Source organism: Cricetulus griseus, chromosome 5 (genome assembly GCF_003668045.3).
Source record: "Cricetulus griseus strain 17A/GY chromosome 5, alternate assembly CriGri-PICRH-1.0, whole genome shotgun sequence".
NCBI lineage: Eukaryota > Metazoa > Chordata > Mammalia > Rodentia > Cricetidae > Cricetulus > Cricetulus griseus.
The window spans coordinates 116,289,116-116,305,047 of record NC_048598.1 but is presented as its reverse complement, the minus strand read 5'-3'; the positions used below and the strand labels follow the sequence as shown (position 1 = coordinate 116,305,047).

Genomic DNA, 15,932 nt, shown 5'->3' with positions numbered 1-15,932 from the left:
TGTATTGTTTTGGAGTCTGTCCTGTAATTCCCTTTGTAGACCAGGCTGGCCTTGAACTCACAGAGATCGCCTGCCTCTGCCTCCTGAGTGCTGGAATTAAAGGCACGTGCCACCAACGCCCAGCCACAGAAACTCTTATAAACAACAACAACAACAACAACAGAACATTTAATTGAGGGCTTCTTGCTTACAGTATCAGAAGTTCAGGCCATTATGGTCACAAAGAGGAGCATGACAGTGTGCATGCAGACATGGTGTTGGCTACATCTTGACCAGAAAGCAGCAGGAAGTAGAGTGACTCCCATTGAGTGGAGCTTGAGAAAAACGACCTCAAAGCCCGCTTCCCCCTCCCCAAGACACACTTCCAACAGAAGGTGTGGCCCAGATTAAAGGTGTGCCCTGTAGCCTCAAGGTTTGGATTAAATACTTGTGTTGTCCAGCCTCCTCCAACAAGGCCACACCTCCTAATAGTGCCATTCACTGTGAGCTTATGGGGACCACAAATGCTCAAACTACCACACCAGGGAACAGTTTCCTCATCACTTCCTCTATAGCTTTAAAGAGGAACCCCATGCTTTGAGTCTTCTTGCAGGTGCTTCTCTTCTGGAACAGAGACACATAGAATCTTGTATGAAATCCTAACTACTCAGTCACCAGCCTCTGGTCTCTTTGCGACAGAAACCCAGCTGGGGCTTGGGGAGATTCTGAAATGTTCCCCTTCTGGCTTTGGTTTTTTAGTTGCATTTTCTATTGAGCTTCTCTGGTCAGATCCCCTCCTGGTTTAAAACCCTCTAACAGATTCCTATAATGCATTTATTAAAATCTAAACCCTTCAAGCTCTTAAGTGGTGTAGCCCAGCCTGGCACTTCCACCTTCTTGCACACAACTGTCTTTGCCTCAGTTCACACCGGGCTCCTTTCTGTTTCTCGAACACACCAATCTTTCCACCACCCTTGAGTCTTTATGCTTGCTGATACTGCTCTCTGGGACATTAGCCCTCTCCCTACCACCATGGCTGACCAGCCCACTGTCAGGTTGTAGTTTCCTCAGAGATATTTTATTTGCCGTGCTATCCGAAGTGGGGATCAGTGGCCTCCGTCCAGCTTCTCTTTGTCATACGCCTGCCTCTCTCCTCCCTAGTGATTAACAGCTCATGCCTAACCTGTTATTTCTTTATCTTTTTCTTTCCTTCTCCACCTTTGCCCAATGATGCCTCTTCTCACCATTCCGCCCTCAGCATGGAATAGCGGCTGACGTCAGACACCATGGATCCAAATCCTCAGTGCTCTAGAATTTCTAGTCTAGCAGTGGACAGAGAAAACATCTGAAGAAATGAAATGATATCATCTCAAGTAAAACGTGCTATAATAAAATACAGGGATAGAGTAAGTCTCCGAGAATGTAGGGGTGGCTGGGAAGTTATAAACGGGGATGCTGTCTGAAGAGACAAAACTCCAGTTCATGCCTTCTCCCAACCTTAGCTCCTAGAGACTATGCAACAGGCTTAGAGCCAAAACCAAACACAACGGAACTCCAACCTCCCGCCAGTCTCCTAGATACTTGGATCCTGGGGACGCTTTGACCTCAAAAGAAACTCCCCTGTGGTCTCCAGGAAATTCAATTCTGAAAAATATTGGTACAATAGGCCACCTGCAAGCTATAGAAACCACAGAATGTTCCATCCCAGCACCAACCTATGAGAAAACTGGGTACACAGGTATTACACACCAAAAACATGACTGAAAAATTTCTTGATTGTTTCCCAAATGTCAACCAATCAGAAACCAACCCATACCTACTGATGAAATCCTGTAACTTTTGTCTTTAAAACCTAGCAGTAGACAGGGAACTTTACCCCCTCTGGAGGCATGTCAGCTTGCTAGATGGGGTCCCTTCCTCTGTGTAGGATAAACAATTTAATACACCTTGTGCAATTGCATTGGAGGTCTGTCTCCCTGGTCTCTTTGAGGATCCTTATGACTTGGGCACAACAGTGTCCTAATTAGGTTTCTATTGCAATGATAAAACACGGGGACCAAAAGCAACATGGAGTGGAAAGTATCCATTATCCAGGCCAGTCAGGGCAGGGGCTCCATTCAGGACCTGGAGGGAGGATTTGATGGAAAGCTTACTGGTTTGCTACTTCTGATTTGCTCAGTTTGCTTTCTTACAGAACCCAGGACCAGCTGGGCATTGGAGGCTCATGTCTTTAATCCCAGTACTCGGGAGGCAGGCAGATCTCTGTGAGTTCGAGGCCAGCCTGGTTTACAGAGGGAGTTCCAGGACAGCCTCCAAAACAATACAGAGAAACCCTGTTTCAAAAAAAAAAAGAAAGAAAGAAAGAAAGAAAGAAAGAAAGAAAGAAAGAAAGAATGAATGAAAGAAAAAGAAAACAGAACCCAGGAGCACCAGCCCAGGGAAGCACTGCCCACAGTGAGCCGTACCCTCCCGTATCAATCATCAACCAAAAAAACAAAACAAACAAAATGACAAACAAACAAACAAACAAACAAAACAAAAACAACGCACCACAGGCTTACCCAAAGGTCAATCTGGTGGTGGTATTTTCTCAACAAAGGTTTCTTCTTCTGAAACGACTGTAGCTTGTGCCAAGTGGAGACGTCCTGTCTGTGGAAGTGACATTAGCACAGAGAATAGATATTCCAGGACAAAGTGGACCTATGAAGGTACAGGGAATATCAAATATAAGGGCAGCAACCAGCCTGGCAGGTTGAGGAATAAAAAGGAAGCTAGAGTGTGGTGAGCCAGGGGAGAGAAGCATTGGTGGATTTTTCTATTCAATGCAGTCTGACAGCTCTGAACATCAATATTCAATTGCCAAAACACTCACTTGATTCTCGAAAGAACTTCTTAAGTAAGAAGGGGCCAAGAAAATGCAATGATTATCAAGAGGGAAATAAAGATACCATCAAATTAGAAAATCTGCTATAAGGCACATGGTGCAAGCATAATTCATCGGGTCTACATAGTGTTGTTAATCCTGGCTGAAGACTAAAACCACTTGGAAGTTCCACAAAATACTTATTTGGATCCTGCCTGTTGAACTTGGATTTAACAGGTCCAGGGATGGCCTGGGAGGATACCTGGGGCTCTGTAGATGACTCCAACGTTGCAGAGAACAACTCTCAGGGCATCTGCTTTTTTACCCTAGCACATTGACCCCTGGCCAGAACCTTTCCCTTGACTGGGGTGTGAAAGGGGTAAACTAAACTAAAAGGCTTCACTTCTAGGAATAAAAGGACCAGACTCTCACTCAGCCCCTGCTTTAGCAGCCATGACAGGCTACAGAAAAGACGTGTAGGCCTCTGGCACAAGGAAAAGACAGATCCTCTGGCCTCCTAGAGCCTAGGGCCAAAACTGAACACAAAGAAACTCCAGACCTCCCCTAGCCTCCTAGGTACTTGGTTCCTGGGAACTGTTTGGCCACAAAAGAAACTCCAGGGGAGACCAAAACCTCCCTTATAGTCTCCAGGATACAGTTTTGAAAACTATTGATATCTATGAACAACAGGCCACCTGCAAGCAATAAGACAAAGCTATAGAAACCACAGAATGTTCCCTCTCAGCACTGACCAATGAGAATAATTGATACACAGGTATTTCATGCCAAAATATGACTTTAAAAAATTTCCTGATTGTTCCCAAATGTCAACCAATCAGAAACCAACCCGTACCTACGGATGTAATCCTGTAACTTTTGTCTTTAAAAGATAGCAGTAGACAGGGAACTGCACCCCTTCTGGAGGCTGCTTCATCAGTATGCTAGATGGGGTCCCTCCTGCAGTAAGATAGACAATTTAATAAACTTTGTGTATTTGCATTGGTGGTCTGTCTCCCTGATCTCTTTGGGGATCCTATAACTCCGGCACAACAGGGTGGTTTGAAAGAAAATGGCAGCTGGGTGTTGGTGGCGCATGCCTTTAGTCCCAGCACTCAGGAGGCAGAGGCAGGTGGATCTCTGTGAGTTCGAGGCCAGCCTGGTCTACAGAGAGAGTTCCAGGACAACCTCTAAAGCAATTCAGAGAAACCCTGTCTCGAAAAACAAAAACAAAAGAAAGAAAGAAAAGAAAAGAAAGAAAGAATGCGGCCCCCAGAAGCTCATAGGAGATGTGGCCTTGTTAGGGAAAGTGTGTCACTGTGAGGGTGGGCCTTGAGGTCTCCTATGCTCAAGTTATGTCCAGTGTGATACAGTCTCATTCCGCTGCCTGTGGATCAAGATGTAGAACTCTCAGGTCCTTCTCCAGAACCATGTCTCTCTGCACATTGCCATAGATAATGGATTAAACCTCTGAAACTATAAGCCAGACCCAATGAAATGTTTTCCTTTATAAGAGTTGCTGTGGTCATGGTGTCTCTTCAAAGCGACAGAAACCCTAACTAAAACAATTGGCCTGGCCATTGGTCTTTGGGGGGTTGTTGAGGTCCAGACCAAATTAGACTCTAAACTCTAAGAATTCTCTCTCTCTCTCTCTCTCTCTCTACCCCCCTCCCCCGTGTGTGTGTGTGTGTGTGTGGGGGGGTGGTCAGGGCTCAGCCACTACTTATTTTAAAAGCACCTCAGTTGCCTATCTGCTTTGGAACTTCTTACACTGGTCTTTTGATTTTTATATCTGCTTTGTCTTCTGTGTGTTCTCTTTGGGTGAGATGTATTTTCTTTCTTTTTTTTCTTGTAATTTTCATGAGATTTCAGAAGGGAGAGAATTTAAGTAGGTGTGTTTAATCTATCATGTTTAATTGGAAGTCTGCAAACTTGAAAAATCAATTTAATTAAATTTTAATATGAAAGTTTACACATTCACTATATAAATTGAAAGTGCTTTACACTTTCCATTCCTCAGTGACAACTACTGGCCTGTAGCACCAACAGTTTCTTAGTTAAACTTACTGTTTAATTATAGCAACCAAATTATGTTTTTTTTTCCCTCTGCCTCATACATGCTAGGCAAATACATTCATTTGATCTCATCTGGTGTTTGAGATTTATTTATTTTCTGTGGTCCTGGGGATTGAACTCAGGACCCTGGCCATGATAAGCATGTGCCGTATGCCTGGGCTCCACCTCCAGCCCCTTAAAAATTAAATATCACCATCTTTTGCTATACTTTGCTCAACCTTTAAAATTTTGTAAATTACTTACTATCATTATTTTGTATATGTTTGTGTGCCTGTGTGTCTATGAACATGTGTTCATGCCACAGCACACATGTGGGGGTTAGAGTACATCTTGGTGGAACTGAGACTTTCACCAGTATGTAATAAGATGGTGCAACACATATCATCAGTTGTGTATAGCAAAGTACACATTTACTTACTGAGCACTCTCACTGGCCTCATTCTGTTCCAGCTCAATTCTGCTTCTGCCTGACTTTCTCTGTTCCTGGGTTGTTCCCAAACAAACACCTTTCCCCTGGGGAGTTCCATGATCAACTTTTGATTCCCAACCTACAAGTCACCTTTTAGTTTCCTCTTGGACAGAATTAATGCTTCCTTCTTTGTGCCCTATACCACTTGATTCATATGTAACTTTACCAATTCTTGCCCCATCTGGACATTATTGATTAAAAGAAAAGATTTATTTACTAGTTACATAGTGTTCTGCCCGAAGGACACACGAGGGTATCAGATCTCACTACAGGTAGTTGTGAGCGTCAGGGAATTGAACCCAGGGCCTTTGGAAGAACAGCCTGTGCTCTTAACCTCTGAGTCATCTCTCCGGCTTCTATTGCTCTTGCTTTAATGTGTATGAACTGCAAACATGGATTGGTGAGGACGATGTTGGTGGCCACTGTCTCTTCTCTGTATATCTTCTTTTAAAAGTTAGATTTATTCATTTGATTTTATAAGTGTTTCGCCATATGTATATGCAACATATGAGTGCTTGGTGCTCACTAAGGTCAGAAGAGGGCATTGGGATCCCTGGAACTGAAGTTTCAGGAAGTTGCCATGTGGGTGCTGGAAATGAACCTGGGTCTCCTGGAAGTGCTTTTTTATTTTTTTTTTAAGTTTGAAAATATTTTTATTAGTTTAAATTAGGAACAAGCTTGCTTCACATGTCATTCCTTCTCCCTCTCCCTTCCCTCCCCCCAATCCCCCAACTGCCCCCCCTCCATCCCCCCTCCACTCCCCAGAGAGGGAAGGGCCCTCCATGGGCGCTCCCCAAAGTCCACCACATCATCCTTGGCAGGGCCTAGGCCCTCCCCCATGTGTCCATGCTGAGAGAGCATCCCTTCATGTGGGATGGTCTCTCAAAGTCGTTTCTTACTTCAGGAAAAAATACTGATCCACTACCAAAGGCCCCATAGGGTGCCAAGGCTTCCTCATTGACATCCACTTTCAGGGGTCTGGATCATTCCTGTGCTGGCCTCCCAGACAGCAGTCTGGGGTTGATGTGTTTCCCCTTGTTCAGGTCAGCTGTTTCTGTGGGTTTCACCAGCCTGGTACCGACCCCTTTGATCTTCATTCCTCCCTCTCTGCAACTGGGTTCAATTCAGTGTGTAGCTGTGGGTGTCTGCCTCTGCTTCCATCATGTTACCAATTAGCTCACGAGATCCTGCCCCTTCCCATTCTCTGGGGTCCATGCATTTTTCTCTTAGAGTCCTTCTTGTTTCCTAGTTCCCTTGGTGATGAGGATTATAGTCTGGTAATTCTTTGCTCTATGTCTAAAATTCATATATGAGTGAGTACATACCATATTTGTCTTTTTGTGACTGGGTTACCTCACTCAGGATGGTTTCTTCTAGTTCCATCCATTTGCCTGTGAATTTCAAGATTCCATTGCTTTTTTCTGCTGAGTAGTACTCCATTGTGTAAATATACCACATTTTCTCAATCCATTTTTCAGTTGAGGGGCATTTAGGTTGCTTCCAGGTTCTGGCTATTACAAACAATGCTGCTATTAACATGGTTGAACATATGCCCTTGTAGCAGGAAGTGCTTTTAACTGATGAGCCATCTCTCTAGCCTCTCCAGTCACTTTTCCCCAGTCTTTATGTGGTCTTTCTCTCTTTTCTTAAAGTATCCCCCACTTTTTTTTTTTTTGAGATAGGGTCTCTTTATGTAGTGCTGGCTGTCCTGGAACTCGCTCTGTAGACCAGGCTAGTCTTGGACTCACAGAGATCCACCTGCCTCTGCCCCTTATGTGCTAGGATTAAAGGTGCACCATCACACCCAACTATGTGACTTTTTCTTTATGATGCTTTTCAACTAAGCTAAGTTCTTAAATTTAATACAGTTCAAAATCATCAAGGCTCCCTTTATGATTCGTGCATGTTGCTCTTTTTTTTTTTTTTTTTTTTTTTTTGGTTTTTCGAGACAGGGTTTCTCTGTGGCTTTGGAGGCTGTCCTGGAACTCGCTCTTGTAGACCAGGCTGGTCTTGAACTCACAGAGAGCACGTTGCTCTTAAGCCCTGTTGAACTCATGAGGATATTTCCCTTTAAAACTTACCTCAATTTTCTCGTTGGACTCTTGACTTCAACTAGTTTCTACATGTGGAGCTAGTTAAAGGGTGCAGCAGGTACTAGTGTTCAGCTCCTGTCCTGTACCCCTCCATCTTCCCCCAGTGATTTGGAATGCCTACCTATCAGAATCAAGCTTCCACAGATGTCTGGAGGCTTCTGGGCTCTTTAAGAGGTTCCATCCCTCTACTCACCCTATGCCAATATCACATAGTCTTAATTTTCATAACTGTACATGTGGACTATGGGCTATGGAAGGCCAAGTCTTTGAAGATTTTTTTTTTTTTTTTTTTTTTTTTTTTTGTTTTTCGAGACAGGGTTTCTCTGTATTGCTTTGGAGCCTGTCCTGGCACTTGCTCTGTAGACCAGGCTGGCCTCGAACTCACAGAGATCCACCTGCCTCTGCCTTCCAAGTGCTGGGATTAAAGGCGTGCGCCACCAATGCCTGGCTTGAAGCATGTTCCTAATTAATAATGTTTTGATTATGCGTTATGCTGTGCTTTTCCATATAATCTTTGGATTAGCTTGTAAAGGGCCAGGTAAAAATCCTGTCAGAAATATGATTAGAATTACATTGAATTCAAAAGGGCCAGGTAAAAATCCTGTCAGAAATATGATTAGAATTACATTGAATTCACAGATGAATCCCCCATTCAAACTTTGTCTTCCCACAACGGGAACAGCTTCTGATGTTTATAGAAAGGGCGTCTTGTAAATGTTTTCAAAGTAAATCTTAGAGGCCAATACATCAGGCTCACAGATAACTTGCATATTCTTATTATTTAACAACTATCAGTAAATTTCTTCTTCACTGACTCATTTTAATGCCTGAGATCTTCAGTTCTCAGCTGGGATACCAGCATGGGACTGATCCAGACCTCAGGAACATTGGTTTCAGTGAGGAAACCTCAGAAATCTACGGGACCTCCTGTAGTAGTTCAGTCCTTATCCCTAGCATAGATGTGGACTTTGGGAGCCCATTCCACATAGAGGAGTACTCCATGAGCCAAGACACACGGGGGTGGGTCTAGGCCCTATCCCAAAAGATATGATAGACTCTGATAACACCCTATGGAAGGCCTCACCATCCAGGGGGAGCAGAAGGGATATGTGATAGGTAGGGTTACAGTTGGGCGAGGGGGTGGTAGGGGAGGACGAGAGGGAGAGGAAACTGGGATTGTCATGTAAAACAATCTTGTTTCTAATTCAAATAAAAAAAATCTGCAAAAAACCCACAAAAACTTCAGTTCTACAATTGCATCCTTCCACTAAATATGATCCGTAACTTGATTCCTGAAAAACAGGCAGAGAAACGACCGAGAAAGACCCTGCTTTGGCTCAGGGATGGAGAGTGATGTAGTCAGTCTTCAGTACTGCAGTGGTTCTGGCTGGTGTCCCCCGGCTACGCGGAGAACTACAAGTCCCGGCAGGCCGTGCGGCACCGGCCTCGGTGAGCGCCGGGGTGGCGGAGGCACGGTTTCCTGGAGTTTGCGATCAGGACTGCGGCGGTTCTGCTTCCCTTCCCTCGGGGTGAGTAGCACCCGCGGACGGAGACTCGGCTTCCAGATCGCGCAGCACGTGGAGCGCGGGGCTGCGGGTGCAGTTGTGCTCCCCACGGTCTGATCCCAGGCTTTGCAGCCCTAGCGAAGCTGGATGACCTTGTCACCCTAGGAGGCGCGATCACGTGGTTCAGGTGACTCAGTGCCCCGCCCCCCTCCTCTGCGACTCTGTAGCTCGGTGCCCTAGCGGTCGTTAGCGAGGACTGGTCACTTTGGCGGCCCAGCCTTCCGTGCACCGGAGTAGGCGGAGGTGGAGAGGGGCTGCGAGTGGCTCCTCCAGAAGCATTCACACCTTGGTGGCCTTGTGGGCTCTCACGCAGAGGTAGCTGGGGCGATGAGCGTGGAGTGTTGAAGAGCAAGGGGTTCCCCCAGAGATCAGGTCACCTAGGCTTGCAGCAGGCGCCAGTCTACTTCTGATCCCCTAGTCCAATTTCCAGATGACCAGCCGATTTGTGGAGAGAATCCTGTAGAAGACACGTGGTACACGTGGTACAGCTCTGTCTCAGACTTGAGTGGCAATTACTTGCCACCAAGTGGGAAGCTTAGCGGTTAGTAGGCGCTCAAGAAATAATTGCTGAGTTGATAGGAATTTAGATTTTTGTCCTGTCACAAATTTTCTTTAAGCGTCTTCTTGTCCACTGTAGTTCTCAGGCTGTATAGGGTGCATCAGAATTGTGTGGAGGCTTGTTGCTATACAGAATTCTGCCCACTCCCCTCCAAACTTCTGATTCTAGTATGGTATTTGAAGTCTGGAATTGGCATGTTCAACATGAATCCTGGAGATGTGATGTTGCTGTCCCGGGGACCATAATTCGAACGCTACTATTTTATAGGATAAATCCATAAATTCTTCATATTTGGTTATGGTTGTGTTTTTTTTTTCTTTTTGTTTTGTCTTTGTAAGCTTCACTATTGTACTTGTACCACCCCTGGGAGTTGCTTTACACAGTGCACCCCCACCCCTATTACGTTACATATGCATATTCATGTAGTTTCGTCACTTCTGTCATTTTTTTTCCCCTGGGTTATATCATAATTAAGTTTGCTGTGCTGTTTACTTGGTATTCAACAGGCCTGTCGTGTGAGATTTTTACCTCTGCTGAGAGAATTTGCATTTCATTTCTTTCCAAATATACCCCACTCCCACCCCTCGCCCCATTTTTGTCAGAGAAGGGACTGGTGAAAGAGAAGAATGCTTGGCTTTGTCATCCATTTGTCTTTCTTAACCCCAATAGGTCTCCTAGGTCTCAATGTCCACCACAGAGAGCCACTGGCCACTGCAGGACCTAGGCAATGATTTGTTCATATCCGCCTGTAGTTCTGATGGTGGAACAGAAATCCCTGGGTCCAAGTTTTGCTCTTAGCCCTTTGGGAAGTTCCACTTCCTTGTCTGCAGAGGGAAACTCTAGAGATAGGCTCCCGAGAATCTAGTTGTATCACATGACTTATTTATAGAAGCACCATTGGGAGGCTCACTCACTCCTCTTATCTGCTGCTTGCTCTTTGCTCTTGGCCTTACCTTGTTAGTCCCCTGAAGATGGATGCCCCAACATTACAGAGGAACTTTGGGTGACTGTCTAGGCAGCGAGATGTCTCTGTCAATTCTAGAGTTTATATATTATCCTTCTGTGGTCTTTGATGGGGTTGAAGACTGATAGTTATGGTTATGGTTTCCCTTAGTTAGGATAAAAGATAAGTTACATATAAGACTTTAGATTCACAATGATAGGATAGATGATAGAATATTTTCTTTAAACATTGCTAAATGTTAATGGACTAAATATTGTAATTATAGTTCTTGCTTAATAATTACTTTGTTATATATTTTACTATGTTAAAGTTAACTCCCTCCCCTTTTTTCCCCCCTGAGACAGGGTTTCTCTGTGGCTTTGGAGACTGTCCTGGAACTAGCTCTTGTAGACTAGGCTGGTCTTGAACTCACAGAGATCCTCCTGCTTCTGCCTTCCGAGTGCTGGGATTAAAGGCGTGAGCCACCACCACCCGGTAAAACCCTTCTTTTTATTTAGACAGAAAAGAGGAGATGTTGGGGAATGTCCTTTTGTGTATATGTTTGTCTTATTGGTTAATGAATAAAACACTGATTGGCTGATTGGCCAGGCAGGAAGTGACATAGCTGGGCAGAATCAGAATGTAAACAGGGACAAACAGGAAATCTTCTCTTCTCTTCTCTGCTGAGACACATGTAGCAGGTAAAGGAGTTGCAGGTCCGGTAAGCCAAGACCACGTGGAAATACATGGGTTATTTATGGGTTAACAACTAAGTCAGAGCTAGCCTATAATAAATCATACCCACAAGGCCAACAGCTTTATAATTAATATAGTGTATTCGTGTTACTTAGGGGCAGAGAAGGGTGGCAGGACCCTAGCTGGGCCAAGAAAGCTCGAGTTACAGTCCCCCTTTCCTAAGATGAGCTGAATGGAAGAAGGTTTCTCTTCTGTGTCTGGGTGAGATTTATTTCCCTTATCTGCTGAGGAACCTTCACATTGGTCGGGTATTCCTTAATTTAATTAGTATTGATCTGAGCAACTTCTAGCCATTACACACTAAGTGTAGTTAAAACTCTTACTTTTTTTTTTTTTTCCTTTGAGGCAGGGTTTCTCTGTGGCTTTGTAGGCTGTCCTGGAACTAGCTCTTGTAGACCAGGCTGGTCTCAAACTCACAGAGATCCGCCAGCCTCTGCCTCTCAAGTGCTGGGATTAAAGGCGTGTGCATTGAACTTTGCCACGATTTGTATGAGCCTCCTCAGGTCAACTGTCCCTGGGTATTTACTCATCTAATTTGTTCTTCTCTAGAGTATTTTTGGGTCTTTTCTGATTTGGAGAACATTCTAGAAAAAAAAATAGTGCTTTTTTGCTTCCTAATCTATGGGAAATGAATGGGAGGTAGCTAGGGTCACTTTTGGGGAAAATTGAATTGGCTCCCTAAGTGACTTCCCTCAGTGGGGTTTTCTAGTTCACTGGGGGGGGGGGCGAGGCGGGGTAAATGGGGTGTAATTTCAAGTCTGTATTCTTGGACTGTGGCCTGGGAAGGGGGCAGCCAGTACATAGTAGCTGCTGGAAAGGTCATTTACAGGAAGTGCTTGATTTCATATTTAGTTCTGTCTTTGAGATGGACATTTCTGTTTGACCATCAACTTCCAACTGTCCAACTTCTTGATGTATGGTGTCTTGATGATCTGGGTGTCTCTTCTGGCCCAGGGACAAAAGTTCATTCTTCCCATTGATTTGACAATTAAAGAGCCACGCCAGTGCTTCAGGCGCTTATGTGTTATTTCTAGGGAGGTATATTGCTTGATCTTTGACATGCTATTGATTTCCAGCGCTGCAAACACTGCCTTCCACAGGCTTCGCTCTTTGGGGGTTGGTAGCAGGTCAGAAGTGATAGTTTCTGTCTGCAGCAGCTGTATTTACTTCAAGCCATTCGTAACGACTTAGTGTCTTGAGGTCTAAGCATCCCTATCAAAGAGATATGTCATTAAAAAAAAATGAAAGATGGGACTGGAGAGATGGCTTATGGATGTGAGCTCAGATGTGTTTTGTATCCAGGGGTTTTGAGTTTGGTTCCTAGAATCCACATTGGGTGGCTCACACCTGCATAACTCCAGTTCTAGGGGAATCTGATCTCCATGGGCACCCGAACCCACAAAAACACACACACCGATACACATGGAGACACATACACACAGAGAGAGACACACAGAAATACAGACACACACACACAGACACATATACATAGACACACACAGAAACACACACATACACAGAAACACACACACACACACACACACACACACACACACAGAGAGAGAGAGAGAGAGAGAGAGAGAGAGAGAGAGAGAGAGAGAGAGAGAGAGAGAGGCTAAAATAATCCTAAAAAGAAAAAAAGGACTGGCTGAACATTTGCAGTGGGCAGGCTCATTCATATCATTTTTTGCCACTTTACTGGCTGAGCCACCTGGGACTGAATACTCACTCTGTGCCTTTGTGTTCTCTGTATACTGGAGAGGATGATGCTTGCCTCATCTCACTGTGCTGTATGAAGTATTAACACAGTGAGTGTACCATGTCATGGGATTCAAAGTGTGTGCCACTCAACCCCACATGTGTGCAGAGGACTCTGTAAAGGTTAGTTATTGCTAATAATTATCTAGTGGTTAAGTTTTAGGCTCTTAGTAGCCTCAGACCTCCTGCAAGGTGTGTGGCCTTATGAGAGGTGATGCAAATGAAAGTCAAGGCAAGTAAACAGAACAGACAGGTGATTCATTAGCAGAGGCCTTAATAATGAACGGTGTTTTTCATCGACAGACATATTTCATGCATGACAGGCCTTTTAAGATACCCCGAGGGAAGCAGCTCATTTATATGTTGAAGACTCTCTGACACCGTATGGAAAACTCCAACTCCAATCTATTTAGACACAGTTTGGCTCTTATATCATCTATTTTATGTATTTCAATTCCTACCACTTTTATTACTGAGGACATTTGTTTGAAAATGGGATTGCCTCCCTGTTCCTTCGATACTCAGAGGTGGTCTCAAGGGTAGGGGAGACTGCAGTCCATCAGGGGCTGCTGTGGTGGATGGTACAACAGGAGGATGGGGTTCAGAGGAACACAGGTTGGAAAGTAGTATGGGGGTAATGGGGAGAGAAAGACTATTGAGTTGGAGGTCTGGGGTATATTCATCTAGAGACCTGTGTTACTGGTTCTACACAGGCCTCATGGGGGAATGTAGTTGATCCATTCCTTGATTAATTCAGTTAGTAAATGTTTTTGGAGCACTTACGGTGTGCTAGACTAAAGCCTGGCATATTACGACCGCATTTGGCCAGGCCCATTGCTTTGCATGCCCTTTTTAGTTGCCTTGCACTAGAATACAGAGTTGAGTAGTTGCCTCAGAGGTGGGGTATCCCCTAAAGCTAAAAGTAGTTACGGTATGGCCCTTTGTAGAAGAGCTTTCTGGCCTCTGTTCTAGGCAGAGAGAACAGCAAAATGAAACTCTTGGAGTGCAATGTGTGGCATGTTGGAAAACTAGGAAGTTGGAGTAGAGCGAGTGGAAAGGCCGGAGATCCTTTGAGAAATCTGGAAGGCAGATCTGTTAAGACTGGCTCTTTGTGAGTGAGTTGAGATCATTCGGATAGCTGAGTGCACAGACATGAATAGTTGGACTTAGGTTTCTACATACGAATCAGCTCAGGGAAACTGAGTGTGGTGGTGAGATTGAGGCCAACCTTGTCTACATAGTGATATCCAGGCTAGCCAGGGTTACATAGACTCTATTTCAAATCAGTCAGCCAACCAACCAACCAACCAACCAACCAACTAAAAGAAAAAAAAAAAAACAGCAAAAACAAAACAAAACAAAAAACCTTACTGGGCGAAGAGAATTGTTCTGTCTAATAGCCGACTTATGGTGTTTATCTCTGATTTGGTCTTGAGGTCTTAGAGCAGTGATTCTCAACCTGTGGGTCATGATCCTTTCATAGCTACTGCCTGAGACCATTGGAAAATACAGATATATATATATATTATGATTCACAGCAGGAGCAAAATTAAAGTTATGAAGTAGCAATGAAAATAATTTTATGATGGGGGGATCACCACAAATGAGGAACTGTATCAAAGGGTCACAACATTAGGAAGGTTGAGAACCACTGTCTTAGAGGAATGTCTGTGTCTTAAGTTAGGGTTTCTTTCTTTTCTTTTTTTCTTTTTTTTTTTTTTTTCCGAGACAGGGTTTCTCTGTGTAGCTTTGGAGCCTATCTTGGCACTCGCTCTGGAGACCAGGCTGACCTCGAACTCAAATAGATCCGCCTGCCTCTGCCTCCCGAGTGCTGGGATTAAAGGCGTGCGCTACCAATGCCCGGCTTTTAAGTTAGGGTTTCTATTGCTGTGAACAGACACCATGACCATGGCAACTCTTATAAAGGAAAGCATTTAATTGGGGCTGGCTTACAGTTTCAGAGGTTTAGTTCATTATCTTCATGGCTGTGTGCTCTCAGACAAGTTGAAGAAAGTGTGTTATTGAGGGTGAGCTTTGAGATTTCAGAAGCCCACACTCCTGCCTCCTGTCTGAGATCAGCATGTGAGCTCTCAGCCACTGCTCTAGCACCATACCTGTCTGCCTGCTGCCATGCTGATGATCCTGATGATCGTGGACTAACCCTCTGAAACTGTAAGCAAGCCCCCAATTAAATGTTTCCTCTGCAAGTTGCTTTGGTCTTGGTGTCTCTTCAAAGTGGTGTGTCTTTTTCTAAGGCAGCTGCAAAAGGAAAGACAATGGAACTCGATGAAAAGTATCATTGAGTCCATGAAAAGTCAAGAAAGGTGAGAAAGTGACTGGAGGGATGGATTGGCAGTTAAGAGTTCTTGGCCAGGCATTGGTGGTGCATGCCTTTAATCCCAGCACTCGGGAGGTAGAGGCAGGTGGATCTCTGTGAGTTCGAGGCCAGCCTGGTCTCCAGAGCGAGTGCCAGGATAGGCTCCAAAGCTACACAGAGAAACCCTGTCTCAAAAAACCAAAAACCAAAAAGCAAAACAAAAAAAAATGTTCTTGCTGCTCTTTCAGAACACTGGCATGGTTCCTGGCACCCATGTCTAATGGCTCATAACTGCCTGAAACTCTGGCTCCAGGGACTCTGAACTCCTCTTCTATCTTCCATGGGCATGTGAACACATACAGATTCGTACATATGCACATAAGTAAAATAAAATAAATCTTTAAAAAAGAAAGGAGAGAAGCAGAACAGGTAGGAAAAATAGGAAGGGTTGGAAGAATTGCAATACAGATGTATAAGCTATGTTGAATGTAAGCCTAGAAAGCCAGTTATATGCTCTTTAAAAAATGGTATAAAGTCTAAGTTGAAAGTAAAAGAAT

At 44.4% G+C, this 15,932-nt stretch overlaps 1 protein-coding gene across 4 annotated transcripts in view; it reads left to right on the top strand.

Moving 5' to 3' along the window:
* The first annotated feature begins 8,914 nt into the window (after positions 1-8,914).
* Positions 8,915-15,932, top strand: part of Adck1 (aarF domain containing kinase 1) — a 96,366-nt gene continuing 89,348 nt past the window's right edge. For 2 of the 4 annotated variants that reach the window (XM_027418633.2, XM_027418630.2), the window contains exon 1: positions 8,915-9,006. The gene's annotated coding sequence lies outside the window, so the exon portion shown is untranslated. The other 2 variants (XM_027418631.2, XM_027418632.2) reach the window with 2 other exon arrangements.